This window comes from Lygodium microphyllum, chromosome 16 (genome assembly GCF_053477565.2).
Source record: "Lygodium microphyllum isolate KBCC chromosome 16, Lygodium_microphyllum_v1.1.10, whole genome shotgun sequence".
In the NCBI taxonomy this organism is placed as follows: Eukaryota; Viridiplantae; Streptophyta; class Polypodiopsida; order Schizaeales; family Lygodiaceae; genus Lygodium; species Lygodium microphyllum.
In genome coordinates, this window is record NC_141150.1 from 76,660,729 (window position 1) to 76,675,116 (window position 14,388).

A 14,388-nucleotide genomic window follows, 5' to 3' on the forward strand; every position below is an offset into this window, starting at 1 on the left:
AAATAAATCAATCTTCAGGCATTTACAATTATTCTCTAGCCACAAGAGTAACTATCATCCTTATGAGGACATTGCAATCAACAATATAAAGTAAAATTATGAAACTTGTTTATGGTAGTTTTTAGAATAAATTTTCTTAGTATGTTCCAACCATATTAATCAAGACCTTACCGCAACTTGTCTATATTGCATTATTGCAAGTAAGTCAGAAGGCATGGGAGGTCTTTTCTCTGGCACTTCAATTAACCTTTTTATAGCTTTGTACCAAAAATACAATAAAATTTAAAGTTATTACAAAAGAAATATCAAAATATTTAGAGTACCTACAACAAAAATATCAAAATATCAAGAAGATCCTAGATTATATAATTTACAACTTGGCATTTCCATGTCTTCATTTTATAGAATTGATGAGAAAACATCTCCACACAGTCTATTCCAATTAGGCTCCAATGAGAACTGAAAACAAAAATATTTCAATAATCTAGCAAAACAAGATCTCATGAAATCTAACAAAATATCAAATTGCTTACTTTTCATTGTATGGAATTAGAAGAAGCTCCAAGTTTCAAAGTCAATTGAATTGAACCAATGGTCAAATGCACTTGCATCAAGCTCGCTCCTAGTATGAGATAGATGGATCAAAAACCTCAATCTTTTATTATATATCATGAGTAAAAGCAAATTTTGGTATTCTATACCTCATCCCAGCAAGAAGAATAGAGTAATTTTCTTCTCTCACTTTATTCTTGAGAATTTGAATACAATTAGATTCCAAAAATACCATATCATATATTTTGTTAATATCATCAAGTAAAAAGCAACAAACATTGAAGCCCTTAGGGTCAGCCCTTTCAAGAAGGGTAGATAACTCCTCTTCAAAAGATAGGAGTTGTTCTACTTCCTTTTCTTCTTTCTTCTTTCTTTTATACTCCCTCAATTTATCTACCTGCTCTTTTGTGGCCTTTTCCTTTTTCTCATGTTATCTTTTGTCCTTTTCATGGGTGACATCTTCAACCTTAAGACCTTGATAAATTTTCTTCTTTCTATATGGAGGCACATTTAAAATATTGAAATTCTTCATATCAGAAAGGGGGACTGGCTCAAGGATCTTTGAAAACATGTATCTCAATTTCCTAAGAATTATCATGTCATTATCCATAAGTGTAAGCCTATGTGCATGAGTAGCATAGATATAAGAATCTTGGAAAAGCTCAATAAAAAAATCTTCTGTAGCCTCTTGAATACAGTTGAGAGCTATGCTAGTCCATCTAAAACTAGCAAGAGTATGCTTGTCACAAATTTCTCTGACAAGCCTTTGAAAATACATTTTTGGAATTACATTATTCAGAGCCTTCATTGCACTTTAATCTCCTTTAGGTAACTAACATGATGTGAGAACCTTCTTCTTGACTTTGATTTCCTTGTAAGTTTGGAAGGCCTGGAGGGCTGATGGATCTTTGAAGCAAGACCTTTAGGATCAACTTTTTGCTTCCTTGTAGTGGCCTTAGTTCTAGCCATTTGAAACATTTAAAAAAAAAAACAACCAAATTAGAATAGATCTCCAAATATCTCATATAATGTTATCTATAATCACTAAGTAGCAAACAAACACTAATCACACAGTCTACCTCTAATTTCAATAAAATAATGCAGGCACAAGACGTACAAAACGTGAGGAGGCCATCTGGACATAAGAAACTAACACCCTCTTGCATTTCATACATTACTTGTTTTTTTAATAAATATTTGATAAAAGACAATTAATGCCATGAATTTTTACAAGTCTCACAATAGAACATTCCTCATTTTGCAATTCTCACATCTTATTCTCAATGATTTCAACCCTTGAAAGAAGATCTATATGAATGTTCACATCAATAATATTTAAATCTTATCCAACTACTTCTTATCAACATTAGTGGAAAATAAATTATCCTTTTGTGTGATCAAGCTCTATTGATCCATAATTCTATTTGAAGAAACTTGCACTCCAAGCGACGTATGAAATGTTGAGAAATGACAAATGATATATGCTTCACAAAGAGATGTCCTAAATCCCATATGCACAATGAGGAGAGTGGAACAACCCAACTATTATAAAGCATTGTACTTGACTATCACATTAAAGATGAGTAATGCAATATCATGATACTTTCCTCTTCTAGTTAGTGTCATTGTCATTGTCAATCCATTACACAAGATTGTGTTATTCACTTGTGTAACATTTGTCTTTATAGTTTCTATGTCAACATGAATCTAGCCTTTATCTTCCATCCTCCATAGCTCTTGTCAGCCATGCTCTAGATTTGTGCTTTTCACATGGTATCAAAGCTCAGCTGAGCATGGATTACCTCTTCTCTTTGCTCTTGTGATCCCTCTCCACCTCTAGTCTTGTTAGCTCATGGTTCCATTTCTCCCCTCCATCTCCACTTGACCTACTTGGCAACCATAGCCAACATGACCTCTGCATTTGGAGCTTTCACAACTCTATCTACAGGCCATATCTCAACCTGATTTCTTCTGGAAAATTGTTCTACATATTAGGGCGCTTCAATCCATCATGACAGATCCCAACATTATGTGCATCAGAAGGCAACATTGTGGAAATTCAAACTTGTTGATGAATTTGTCCATACGCTATTATGTGCTGCTAGTATCTACCACGGTTTACCCTATGGCTATAAGGCTTTGGAAGCTCATTGTATAAGCTTCATCTTCATCAAATATTTTGTCATAAGATCATGTGTATGCATTGCTATAGGCAAAAATTCCGTCAGTGCAAAACCCTAATCTCAAGTCCACCATAGTCAACTCACTTGAAGCTTTATCTTTCCTTCATTTTCTCTTCCTAACACTCAAACCAAACCACTGTCACTCTGATCTATTTAGTGCTTCATTCAAATCAACAAGGGAAAGGATAAATTATGCTGCTCAAAGTCAAGAGCAAGATCAACAAGAAGATCAGTATCATCAAGTCTCATCACAAGAATAGTATCTCTTGATACTACATAGTGTGTTTTTCACACTACCTTCACTTGTGTTTTCTGACACGTTGAAGATCAACTTGGTTGCCGATTATTTTGAGCTATTAGAAGTTGATAAACATGGAAAAACTTAAGCAAATAGCCAAGTTCAATGGAGAAGGTTTTCATGCCTAGAAGGAGAAGACGATGTACCACCTTATGCAGAAGGACTTGTGGGACCTGCTTGAGGATAATGCAAATAGCAAGAAGGAAGATGATGAAGACGGGTTCGTTGAAGAAGACCAGCTCAAGACAAAGGAGTGGAAAAAGATGAACAACAAGGCTCTAGGCATCATTGCCTGGGGACTATCTGATGATGTATTACACCATATCTCTGGCATTAGAGATGCTAAAAGGGCTTGGGATGAGTTTGACAGGATTTTTGGAAGTCAAGCCAAAAACTCTAAGGTCAAGTTGTTAATGCAGTTCTATAAGCTTGACATAAAAAACAACGCTTCAATGATTATGCATATTAACAAATTCAAAAGTCTTAAAACTCAACTTGCCACTTTGAAAAAAAAAAGATGAAGATGAAGCCATTGCTATACTCCTTGCTAGTTTGAACCAGAATCCTTATGAAAATCTTGTCTCTACTCTCAGCAATGTACCTAATTTGTCACAGAAAGATATTGAGCACTCTCTTCTTGATGAAGAGAATAAATAGAAGAACAAGAATGCAAAAGATGGTGTCCATCATCTAGAGAAAATCTCTTATATACCAAAGGAACTGCTAAACCTAAAGGAAGAGGTTGAGGATTCAACTCTAATAACAAAGATTGGATGACATGTCATTATTGTGGTAAGACTGGCCATGGCCATATAGCCAGTAAATGTTTCCACCATAAAAGAGCACAAAAGGTGCAAAATGGTAACCATCAAAATTATTTTATGAATAAAAGAGAAGAAGAAGAAGAAGATGCTTCTGCCCCATCAACAACAACTCTGATAGATTGTTTTGAAGAAATTATCTTTCCCATAGTGGATTTTGTTTCCCTTAGTGGATTTTCTTTGTAAAACAAAACCCTTACCAAAATGTAAAATTTCAAGCCTTAACTTGACTAGGTTGCCAAACAGCTAGTCTCTTGGGCCATGTCATCATGTAGAGGGGGCAAAAGCCAGCGAGGGTAGAGACTCATCATTTGAGGGGGGTGTTGAGAAATGACAAATGATATATGCTCTAGGAGGAGATGTCCTAAATCCCATATGCATAGTGAGGAGAGTGGAATAACCCAACTACTATAAAGCATTGTACTTGACTATCGCTTTAAAGATGAGTAATGCAATATCATGATACTTTCCTCTTCTAGTTAGTGTCATTGTCATTGTCAGTCCATTATACAAGATTGTGTTTATGAGTCCAAGCTTCCATCTTGGAATCTAATTCACTTGTGTAATAGTTGTCTTTATAGTCTCTATGTCAACATGAATATAACCTTCATCTTCCATCCTCCATAGCTTCTGCCAGCCATGCTCTAGATCTGTGCTTTTCACATGAAATGCAAAATAACTCCAAATATCAGGTATCAAACATTTTCTTAATATTTTTTTTTTGTGCAATCTTGAATTTCAAGGCATCGAAGATGTTAGTTGGTTTTAGAGGAGAAAGATACATTAGGAACTTAGAAATTCTATAAGGGTTTTACTTTGTTTTTCTATCAATATTGGTATTGTACACATGTTAAACCATGGGGTTTTGATGTTCTTGATGCATTGTTTTGTTCAAAATTTTCATATGTATAAAACTCGAATTCATTAAGTTTTTTTGTCAAACTCATGTGTGAAACGTGATTTTATGAATTGTGAAGTGGTTTGAATCATTGTTTTTGCGTTTCATGAGTCGTGAATGTAAAAAAAAAAAAGATCGATGAGACGTGGAATTTCATGCTTTCTCTGCTACATAAAGGGAGAATTCACTTCATTCATATTGCATTTCTAAATATCTAACATAACAAACACGTTAAGGGTTTTACTTTGTTTTTCTAGCAATATTGGTCTTGTACACATGTAAACGACGGGGTTTTGATGTTCTTGATGTATTGTTTTGTTCAAAATTTTCAGATGTATAAAATGTGAATTCGTCAAGTTTTTTTGTCAAAGTGACATGTGAAACGTGATTTTATGAACTGTGAAGTGGTTTGGATAATTGTTTTCGTGTTCCATGAGTCGTGAATGTAAAACAAAATTTGATCAATGAGACATATAATTTCATGCTTTCTCTACTGCGTAAAGGGTGAATTCACTTCATTCATCTTGCATTTCTAAATATCTAACATAACAAATACATTAAGCGTTTTACTTTGTTTTTCTATCAATATTGGTATTGTATACATATTAAACGATGGGGTTTTGATGTTTTTGATGTATTGTTTTTTTCAAAATTTTTGGATGTATAAAACACGAATTTGTAAAGTTTTTTTTGGTCAAAGTGACGTGTGAAATGCGATTTTATGAATTGTGAAGCAGTTTGGATCATTGTTTTCGCGTTTCATGAGTCATGAAGGTAAAACAAAATTTGATTGATGAGACGTGGAATTTCATATTTTCTCTGTTGCTTAAAGGGCGATTTCACTTCATTCATCTTGCATTTCTAAATATCTAACATAACAAACACGTTAAATTTGACAAAATACAAAAGCAGTGCCTTGTAGGTTTTGACTAAATTTTTTCAGCAATCTTTATTTAGTCTTCTAGATATGAGCAAATGCGGATTGGTATATTATGCCCCTAATTTTAATTTATTTATTTTTGGATTTGGTTTTGTGAGTAATCAGGATGACTAAAAGGAAGTTTTCTTTAGAGGGAATGGAGGAGGAGAATCTGGAGGATACTTGTGATGAAAAGCTATTTAATTTTTGTCATGCAACTGGAAATTCATCTAGATTTGTTTACATCAGATATATGCTCAATGTTCACTTTGATTTGTAAGAGCTCTTGAAAGATCTTGAAGATAAACTGAATGATTTTAAGAAGTTTAATGATAGACATGTGGAAGGCCTAGAGATTGAGGGATTTGTCCATGATAGCGATGTGATGGAAGCTATCAATGCTACTAGAACAACTTTGCAAACAAGATTTAGCCTTATTGATGAGGAATTCAAGAAGTGGAAAGCAAATTGCCCTTTTCATCAGAATCAACATCAATGTCTTCTTGTATAGAAGGATGATAGATTTCTTGTATATCTTCAATATATGGATAGTTGTTCTTTAGATACGATACAAGAGAAGAAGATAGAAGATATTGTATGAAAAGACAAAGAAGTTGAAGAGAAGGGGAAAATGTTTCACGAGGATATTGAGAACCAGTTAGTGTAGAGATTTGATGTTGCTTTGTTTAAAAGTGAGAACATTACAAAAGTGGAAGAAAAGGAGATAGAGTTGAGTGCAGAGATTAAAACAGGTCCTTTTGAATGTGTCTCAACATATCCCAGTTATCTCATCACCAAAAGAAGATATGTATTGCTAAATGATATTCAACACCTTTTTGATCTTAGAGAAGATTAGTGCTTGGCAATCCTTGTAGCATGGGGTCAAAATGATAAGAAATTTATAGGTTATGAAGAGGAATTGCTAGCAAAACTTGATATTGAGGGAGAGAATTTTCAAGATAGCTCTATAGCCTTGCATTCTTGTTTTAATCAAAACGTGGAATATAAAAAGGGGGGGATACCTACAGAGGAAGAGTACTTACAAATTCAGCAGTAGACTTGGTATTGATAACATGGGGTATGGAGAGAAACTCAAGTCTCCATTAGAGGAGAAACCAAAAAGTTCAATAAATCTATATAATGATAGTCTTATTGAAGAAGATGAGAACCCTAAGGTATGAAAGATAATTCTAAGATATCCATTGTAATTTATATTAGAGTATGTTATGCATTATAGACAAATATTATTGGATATTTATCTAGTGACATCTTATACTATTGTGGTTTATTGTGCAGATAGAAATTGAAGATGTAGACAACTTCCTTGGAAGAGCCAAGGGCTCAAGGCCATTGAAGCTTGGCAAAAGTCAAGGCCTTGGTCAAACCGTTGCAATTTATCATAGTAGGTTGTCAAGCTCTCCAAGCTTACCAATAATGGATTTGAAAGCTATCTCCAAAGTGATTGGATCCCAAGCTTTCAATTAAGGTTCAAAAAAGATAATTTTGGTGGAGAAGTAAGAAGCTGTAAGAGTTTTTGGCTTCATGCCTAGATATAGTGGATCTAGGGTAGGATACTTTGGAGTTCTTGGCTCTTATTTGCTCTCCCATGTAGGAGATGCCAAGATTTTGAAGCTCCTTCTAGGTTATAGGAAAAAATTTCCTGAAATGTAGAGGTCTCATTCCTTTAGAGGACCTAGTGAATTCCCTAAAACTAAAGGTTCTTCTGGAGAGTCAGACTAAAAGATGTTAAGGGTTTCTTGAAACCCATCTTTTTCCATCTCTTTGTCTAGTTTCTAACCATTCTAAATATCTTAGATTTGCATAAGATTTGAAATATCCCTATTTTCTTCTTTGGGTAACAATGGATATAGTCCTTGCCAAAGATGATGTATTACATGATGCAGTGTGTCTTTGAGCTTCAATTTGTGCCAAATTTGTCTTAAGAACTGTAATGTCTCTAATATTAAACATTAATTGTCACCCCCACTATGGTTTCGCATGCCTTTACTAGTGTGCAATTGGAATCAAACAAACATGAAGGTATATTACCTCTGCACTTAAAGATCAATTGTCTTCATCTCTCCCCTACGTATACACCCCAAAATCAAGAGGAAAGTACTTATTTTTTCTTCTTACACATGAACCCACTCTATAGGCCATTTAACATTTTATGTTAAGGGGAAGGGGGGATAAAAATTTTTATGTTAATAAGTTCAAGTTTTTTTTATCTCCTCCCCCCTGTCGATGCCAAATAGGTGGCAAGGGGGACGCCACGTGCCCTACCACCCCATGGCCATCTTGTCCAGACCGCACATCACCTGGGGGCTGAGGACTCCCTAGTTGCCATGCATATGTTGACGGGTGGTTGGTGGGGTGAGGCACCACCAACACCACCCCATACCACCTTCCCCATTATAAAACCTCCTCCCTCCCCCCATTGCAACAGAAGAGGATGCCTCAGCACGCTGCATGGAGAGAGAGAGAGAGAGAGAGAGAGAGAGAGAGAGAGAGAGAGAGAGAGAGAGAGAGAGAAGATTCTAAAAGTTTACTCAAGTTCCCTCCCATAAGAGGGGTTCATACGCACAAGCCCGTATTGCATATTGCGCATATAGCCCCACCCTCCATCACTTGCTCTTATTCGGAAGGTCTCAATTGTAGAATCTTTGCTTCCACTTTGTAGAATTTCTCTACAAGGATAGGTAGTCCAGCAAAGTCCTCTACCAAGGATGCACACAACTAGGCCGTTTTCCAAGACGCCTCGATTTATCGATTGAGTCCTTGGTCATCGGAGACGAATCTTCATCTTTAGTGAAGAGATTCCTATACTGAAAATAAGGCTTCAAAATGAAGAGTGACATGCACTAATGGTAATTCTGCATCCAACAATAGAGCCACCAGCTAGGGCATTACAATTAATACAAATACCATGTTGGGTATGGATAATTTGTCTCTGAATACCCAGGTACTAATTCCCACCTCTTCTATTCATTGAGTCATAGATTATATCACTTTGGCGTGTGCATGAATTCATTTCAATGAGTAGCTTGAAATTATTTTTCATTGGTTTATGAGCTCATAGGAAATCATAGGATAAATTTTTCCACATTAGGTCCACCATAATCATAAATGACCTTGCATAGATTTATGCATATGGTGCATTGAAATTTCCACAAATCCTTGTAAGCTCATAGGAAATCATAGGATAAATTTTTCCGCATTAGGTCCACCATAATAAAAAATGACCTTGCACAGATTTATGCATATGGTGCATTGAAATTCACAAATCCTTGTACCAAATAAAATCATTGGAAAGGGATAAACAACATCTCAAATACTCGCAAGACTGAGTTTTCAAAATGCATGTATGGAGAGAAGTCAATTGTATCTAGATGCTATGTGATAAATTCATACATAGCTTAAATAACATATAAGGTTCCAAAGTATTGTTGACTCCTCTTTTCTTGCAAATAGTAGATATGTTTTCACCACATTGAAGGTATATCTTGCAGCTTGCACACCTAATGGATTACACGCTAAGCAACCTAGTCTAAAAGAAATTCATTTTAGAAACTCTAGAACCTTGTCAAAGTTCTTGCTAATATCATGAACTGATAGCTCATGTTTGATAAATTGGGATCTTGATGATGTGTGTAGTTAGTACAAGCAATGATAATAATGATTAAGACTAAGATGCCTTGAGATTTGTTTGATAGCTACCATTTTTATCAATCCAATTCAGAGTTGGACTGGATACAAACACCAACTCCAGGTCTCAAAGGTAAGTGGAGAGCTCGAGGATTAGGAAACCCTAAGTCAAAGGAAAGACCGATACTTTTATACTTGTTTGGGAAGAATGTTGGATTGTTGATCAATGCGAGTGATCAATAGAACTTACATCTTGTATAGTTGTATGACACCTTAACATATGCCTTACCCAAATGAAGGGAGTGTTAAGTAAAATTTTGCATAATATTGCTCTCGCATCCCAAGGGGGAGAGCGAACATGAGGGAAAAGTGATATTGTATTTATTCGCCCACCTTTTGAAGAGATGCAATGATCTTGATGCTTGATCAAACATCTACCATAATAGTTGTGCTTCCAAACTAATTATTGGTTGCGGTTTTGGACAATCGTTCAAGTGCTTGATTAGTTATATAATTTCGTGGTGGGGTCGGTGATGAAAAATTTGCCATGGGGATAAAAGGATGCCCTTTCTAAAAGATGATATTAGGGCTGAATGCCTTGATTATGCTTGATTCTTAATTGGATTAACTAAGGAAGGATATTTTGTACGGGTGGATCACCTCCATGATCGCATCGCGGATCAACCTGAAAAGGGCACTACTCGATTCACGGGCCAAAGGTCAAGTGGTGAAAAGGCCAACCAGGGGAATAATGTTTCACTCCTATGCAGCTTGCAGGTCAAGGGAGCTCTGAACACCCCTTGCCAAGTCCGGAATGGAGTTGAAGACCTCCATGGCCCCAACATCTGTTGCGTTAAAAGATCATATTCTAGATAAAGGATGGAAATTGTGGTGCCATGTGATTTGGACCAGTTACTTTTGCAGTGCAGAAGGGACATATAATTTCTCCTGTATGGGCAAGAGATAAAGATTAACTTGAAGATAAGTTAAGGACCTCATTTGAACTTGTTTTTCAAAATGACTGCTTGCTCTATATTCGTGTCTTTGCTATAAATTATGTGAACGAACCCTGTTTCCTAAAAGGCTTGATTAAGGAAGCGACTTTAAATGCCACACATAATTTGGTAGGACCTAAATAAATAACCAAAGAATGCCTATTGAGGGAAGCGGGTGGGCAGAACCCCCGATGGGCCTACCTTATGGCAGGGTGGTCCCACAGAATTGGGAGGCTTCTCACAAGGTTTTATCGATGTCCCTGACCCTTATAAATTTTTAGGTTAGAACCCCGATTCATACCATTTTAGGGGACCGGAATGGGACTGTGCCCCACGGGTAGAGAGGTTAAGCGACCCACCCTCTTGTTTTTCATTCTCTGTGAACCAAGTGCGGCATGGATATGCTTTAGCTTGGGTATCTCTATGTAAAGTAGGATATTCAAGACCCAACACTAGAGTGCCGTCACGAGACCTTGACCACTAGGAACCCAAATTTCAGGTTGATTCCAGTGGGTTCGTCCGTGAACGCTTCGTTGCGAGGTAGACTCGAGGAACCCTAGGCGACAAACCTCGTAACATTCTATGGGAGTGCCAAGAAGCATTGCTTAGATTTGTTACTCGATGGACCGCTAAAAACGTGCATGGACAGCCACTAAGCACACATGTTACAGTTGGTATCTGAGCAAAACTTCGTAATGATATGTGATTGATTAATGTATGGTTCATAGATATATCCTTAAAAAAATAACCTAAGTGGTATGGCTTGATTGTCAGGTGAATGCTGACATGTAAGAGAAGAAATTCCTTCTCAATCAGATTAAGGCACCTAAATTTGGTGGAAAAGAAATAGATGTCACAGCAGAGGTGAAGATATGGATTGAGTCAATAAATGATTACTTCTTTGCTGCGGCGGGAACTGCTTGTGTCAATCAAGCAATGATAACCAAACTTAAGTTAGTTGGCAAGGCTCGGATATGATGTAAGCAATGGTGCAAAGATCAAGGTGTTTCTAAAGTCGCTGTCACTTGGATTCACAGTTGAAAGATGTTGTACGTGGATGATACCTTCTACCAACCTACTAGACTTTGAGGATGAATGAGTTCTTCAAGTTAAAGTAGTTGGAATTAACCTTGGAAGCTTACTACTCAAAATTTGTATCCCTACTAAAACACACACCACCTATGGATATTGCGTAGCAAGTATCCAAGTTTTGCCATGGCATGAACGCTCCTCTGAATCACCAACTTGAAGCAATGCATCCAACAGACTTGCAAGGTGCATTATTTCAAGCAAAGCCAATCATCCAAGAACTTAAATCAGGCAATTGAGACAAATATGATTCTTGAGATCAGGACAAGAGATGTCACCATGCAGAGAGATAGGGCACATCCGTAGTAAGAGTTGTCCCTACCGTTGATGCCTCCACTGCAATGAGCTAGGGCACGTCCAAGAAGACTTCCCTAACTTAAGTCTAGAAGATATTGATCCTCCAAGAAAATGAAGCTACACAACTGCAGTCTTTGGATATATAGAGGAATCAGATGAAGACGAAGACCTAGAGCTACCTAAACCTCTTCAGGATGATTAGAAATCCTAGAAGTTTTATCGACATATAATACAACTTATATTGGAAATAAATCCTACTCTTGTACCTACGGTTGATTGCAATAATATGAGTTGCACTATTTGAGTCATTAAGAGTAGTGCAGCGGACACATGGTGGGTCCTAACCCATAGGCCTTAAAACCCATTAATGCTTGTCTTCCCTAGTTTCCTTTTGAGATGAGGACATCTCGAGTTCTCTAAGGGGGAGAGGATGTATTGTCTCCAATATTAAACATTAATTATCACCCCTGCTATGGTTCTCCACTTCTTTACTAGTTTGCAATTGGACTCAAACAAACATGAAGATATATTATCTCTACACTTAAGATCAATTGTGTCTTCATCTCCCCCCTTCGCCATGTACACACCCCAAAATCAAGAGGAAAGTACTATTTTTTCTTCTTATGCATGAACCCATACTATAGGCCATTTAACATTTTATGTTAAGGGATAAAAAAAATTTATGGTACTAAGTTCAAAAATTTTAATCTCCTCCCCCTTGTCGATGCTGAACAGGTAGTGGGGGGAGAAGACAAGATAATGAAGATGATGATGATGAGGGGGGGAGGCCACGTGACCTATCACCCCCTGGCCATCTCGTCCAGACCGTAGGCCACCTGGGGGGCTGAGGACTGTCAAGATTGTGGGAGAGAAGGAAGGAGTCTCGCTTGAAGCTTTCTTGCTTGCACAATGGGGGAAGACACACAAGGGTGGAGGCTGAAAACAGTTTTTCTCTTCTTAGTTGTGTAAGCCAAAAGAACTCAAGTACAAAGAAATAGAAGAACCCTCTATATGGGTCTCAAACCAAACTCAACTAACTAAGGTGGCATACTAACTGAGCCAAGAACTAGAGTATATAAGGATAGCTATCATGTAGCTATTATTCAGGGGCGGTGTACCAACCTCATCTGCAACTGACAAGTCGGTGACATAAATACACAACGGTCACCCTGGCGTATCACGAGTGGAGCTCGATATCTCAACACTCCCCCTCGAGCTCAATCCCAATTCCTGCACACCAAGCAGGTCTCTGAACTTGCGCAGCTTCTCTGCACCCAATGCCTTCGTGAATATGTCAGCTACCTGATCCTCTGTGCTGACATAAACTAGATCAATAAGACCTAGTAAAACCCTCTCTCGCACATAGTGATAATGCACCTCAATGTGCTTTGTTCTAGCATGATAGACTGGGTTATTTGCCAAGTGTATACTACTCATGTTGTCACAATAAATGACAACTGGCCCATCTGTAGACTGATGCATATCATAAAGTAGCTTATGCAACCAAGCTACCTCACATGCAGCCATTGCTGCACCCCTGTACTCAGCCTCTGTGCTCGACAAGGCAACTGTAGGCTGTTTCTTGCTGCTCCAAGTGACTGCAGCACTCCCAAAAGAGAACACATATCCACTGGTAGATCGTCTATCAGAAATACTACCAGCCCAATCAGCATCAGTGTATCCATGCAACTGTATCTGAACCCCAGTCTCATAAGATAGTCCATACTGCAATGTGGACTTCACATACCTGAGTATGCGTCTAGCCGCATCCAAATGTGGTTTCCTTGGAGCCTGCATAAACTGACTTACCAATCCAACAGCATAGCTCAAATCTGGCCTGGTAATAGTCATATAAATCAAACTTCCTACTATGCGTCTGTACATAGTAGGGTCTTCTAGAAGCTCACCTGCATCTGTGCTCAGCTTCACATTTTGCTCCAAAGGAACTGAAATAGGCTTACAGCCTGTCATCCCATATTTGGACAGCATGTCCAATCCATACTGCCTCTGCAAGAGCTGTATCCCACTTGGTGATCTAATCACCTCAATGCCCAAGAAATAACGCAGCTCTCCCAAATCCTTCATCTCAAACTTCTGCTTCAATAGCATTTTCACATGAAGGATATCTTCATCACTGTCACCTGTCATAATCAAATCATCAACATAAATGGCAAGTAGCATAATACCTTTCTCTGTTTTTCTCACATAAAGTGAGAAATCTGCCTTGGAAATCTGAAAGCCAATAGTGACAAGATACTGTCCTATCTTGTCAGACCATGCTCTAGGTGCTTGCTTCAAGCCATACAAGGCTTTCTTCAACCTGCAAACAAACTCAGGATGAACAGTATGCACATAACCTGGTGGCTGCTCCATATAGACCTCTTCTTGCAAATCACCATGCAAGAAGGCATTCTTTACATCCATCTGATGTAAAGACCATCCCTTTGATGCAGCCATAGCAATGACTGCTCTTACGGTTGCCATCCTTGCAACCGGACTGAATGTTTCTTCATAGTCAATGCCATATGTTTGTGCATACCCCTTGACCACTAATCTTGCCTTGTATCTGTTCACAGAACCATCTGCATTGTGCTTCACCTTATAAACCCACTTACAGCCAATTACATTCTTACCTTTAGGCAAAGGTACCAATTCCCATGTAGCATTTGCTTCCAAGGCATCCATTTCTTC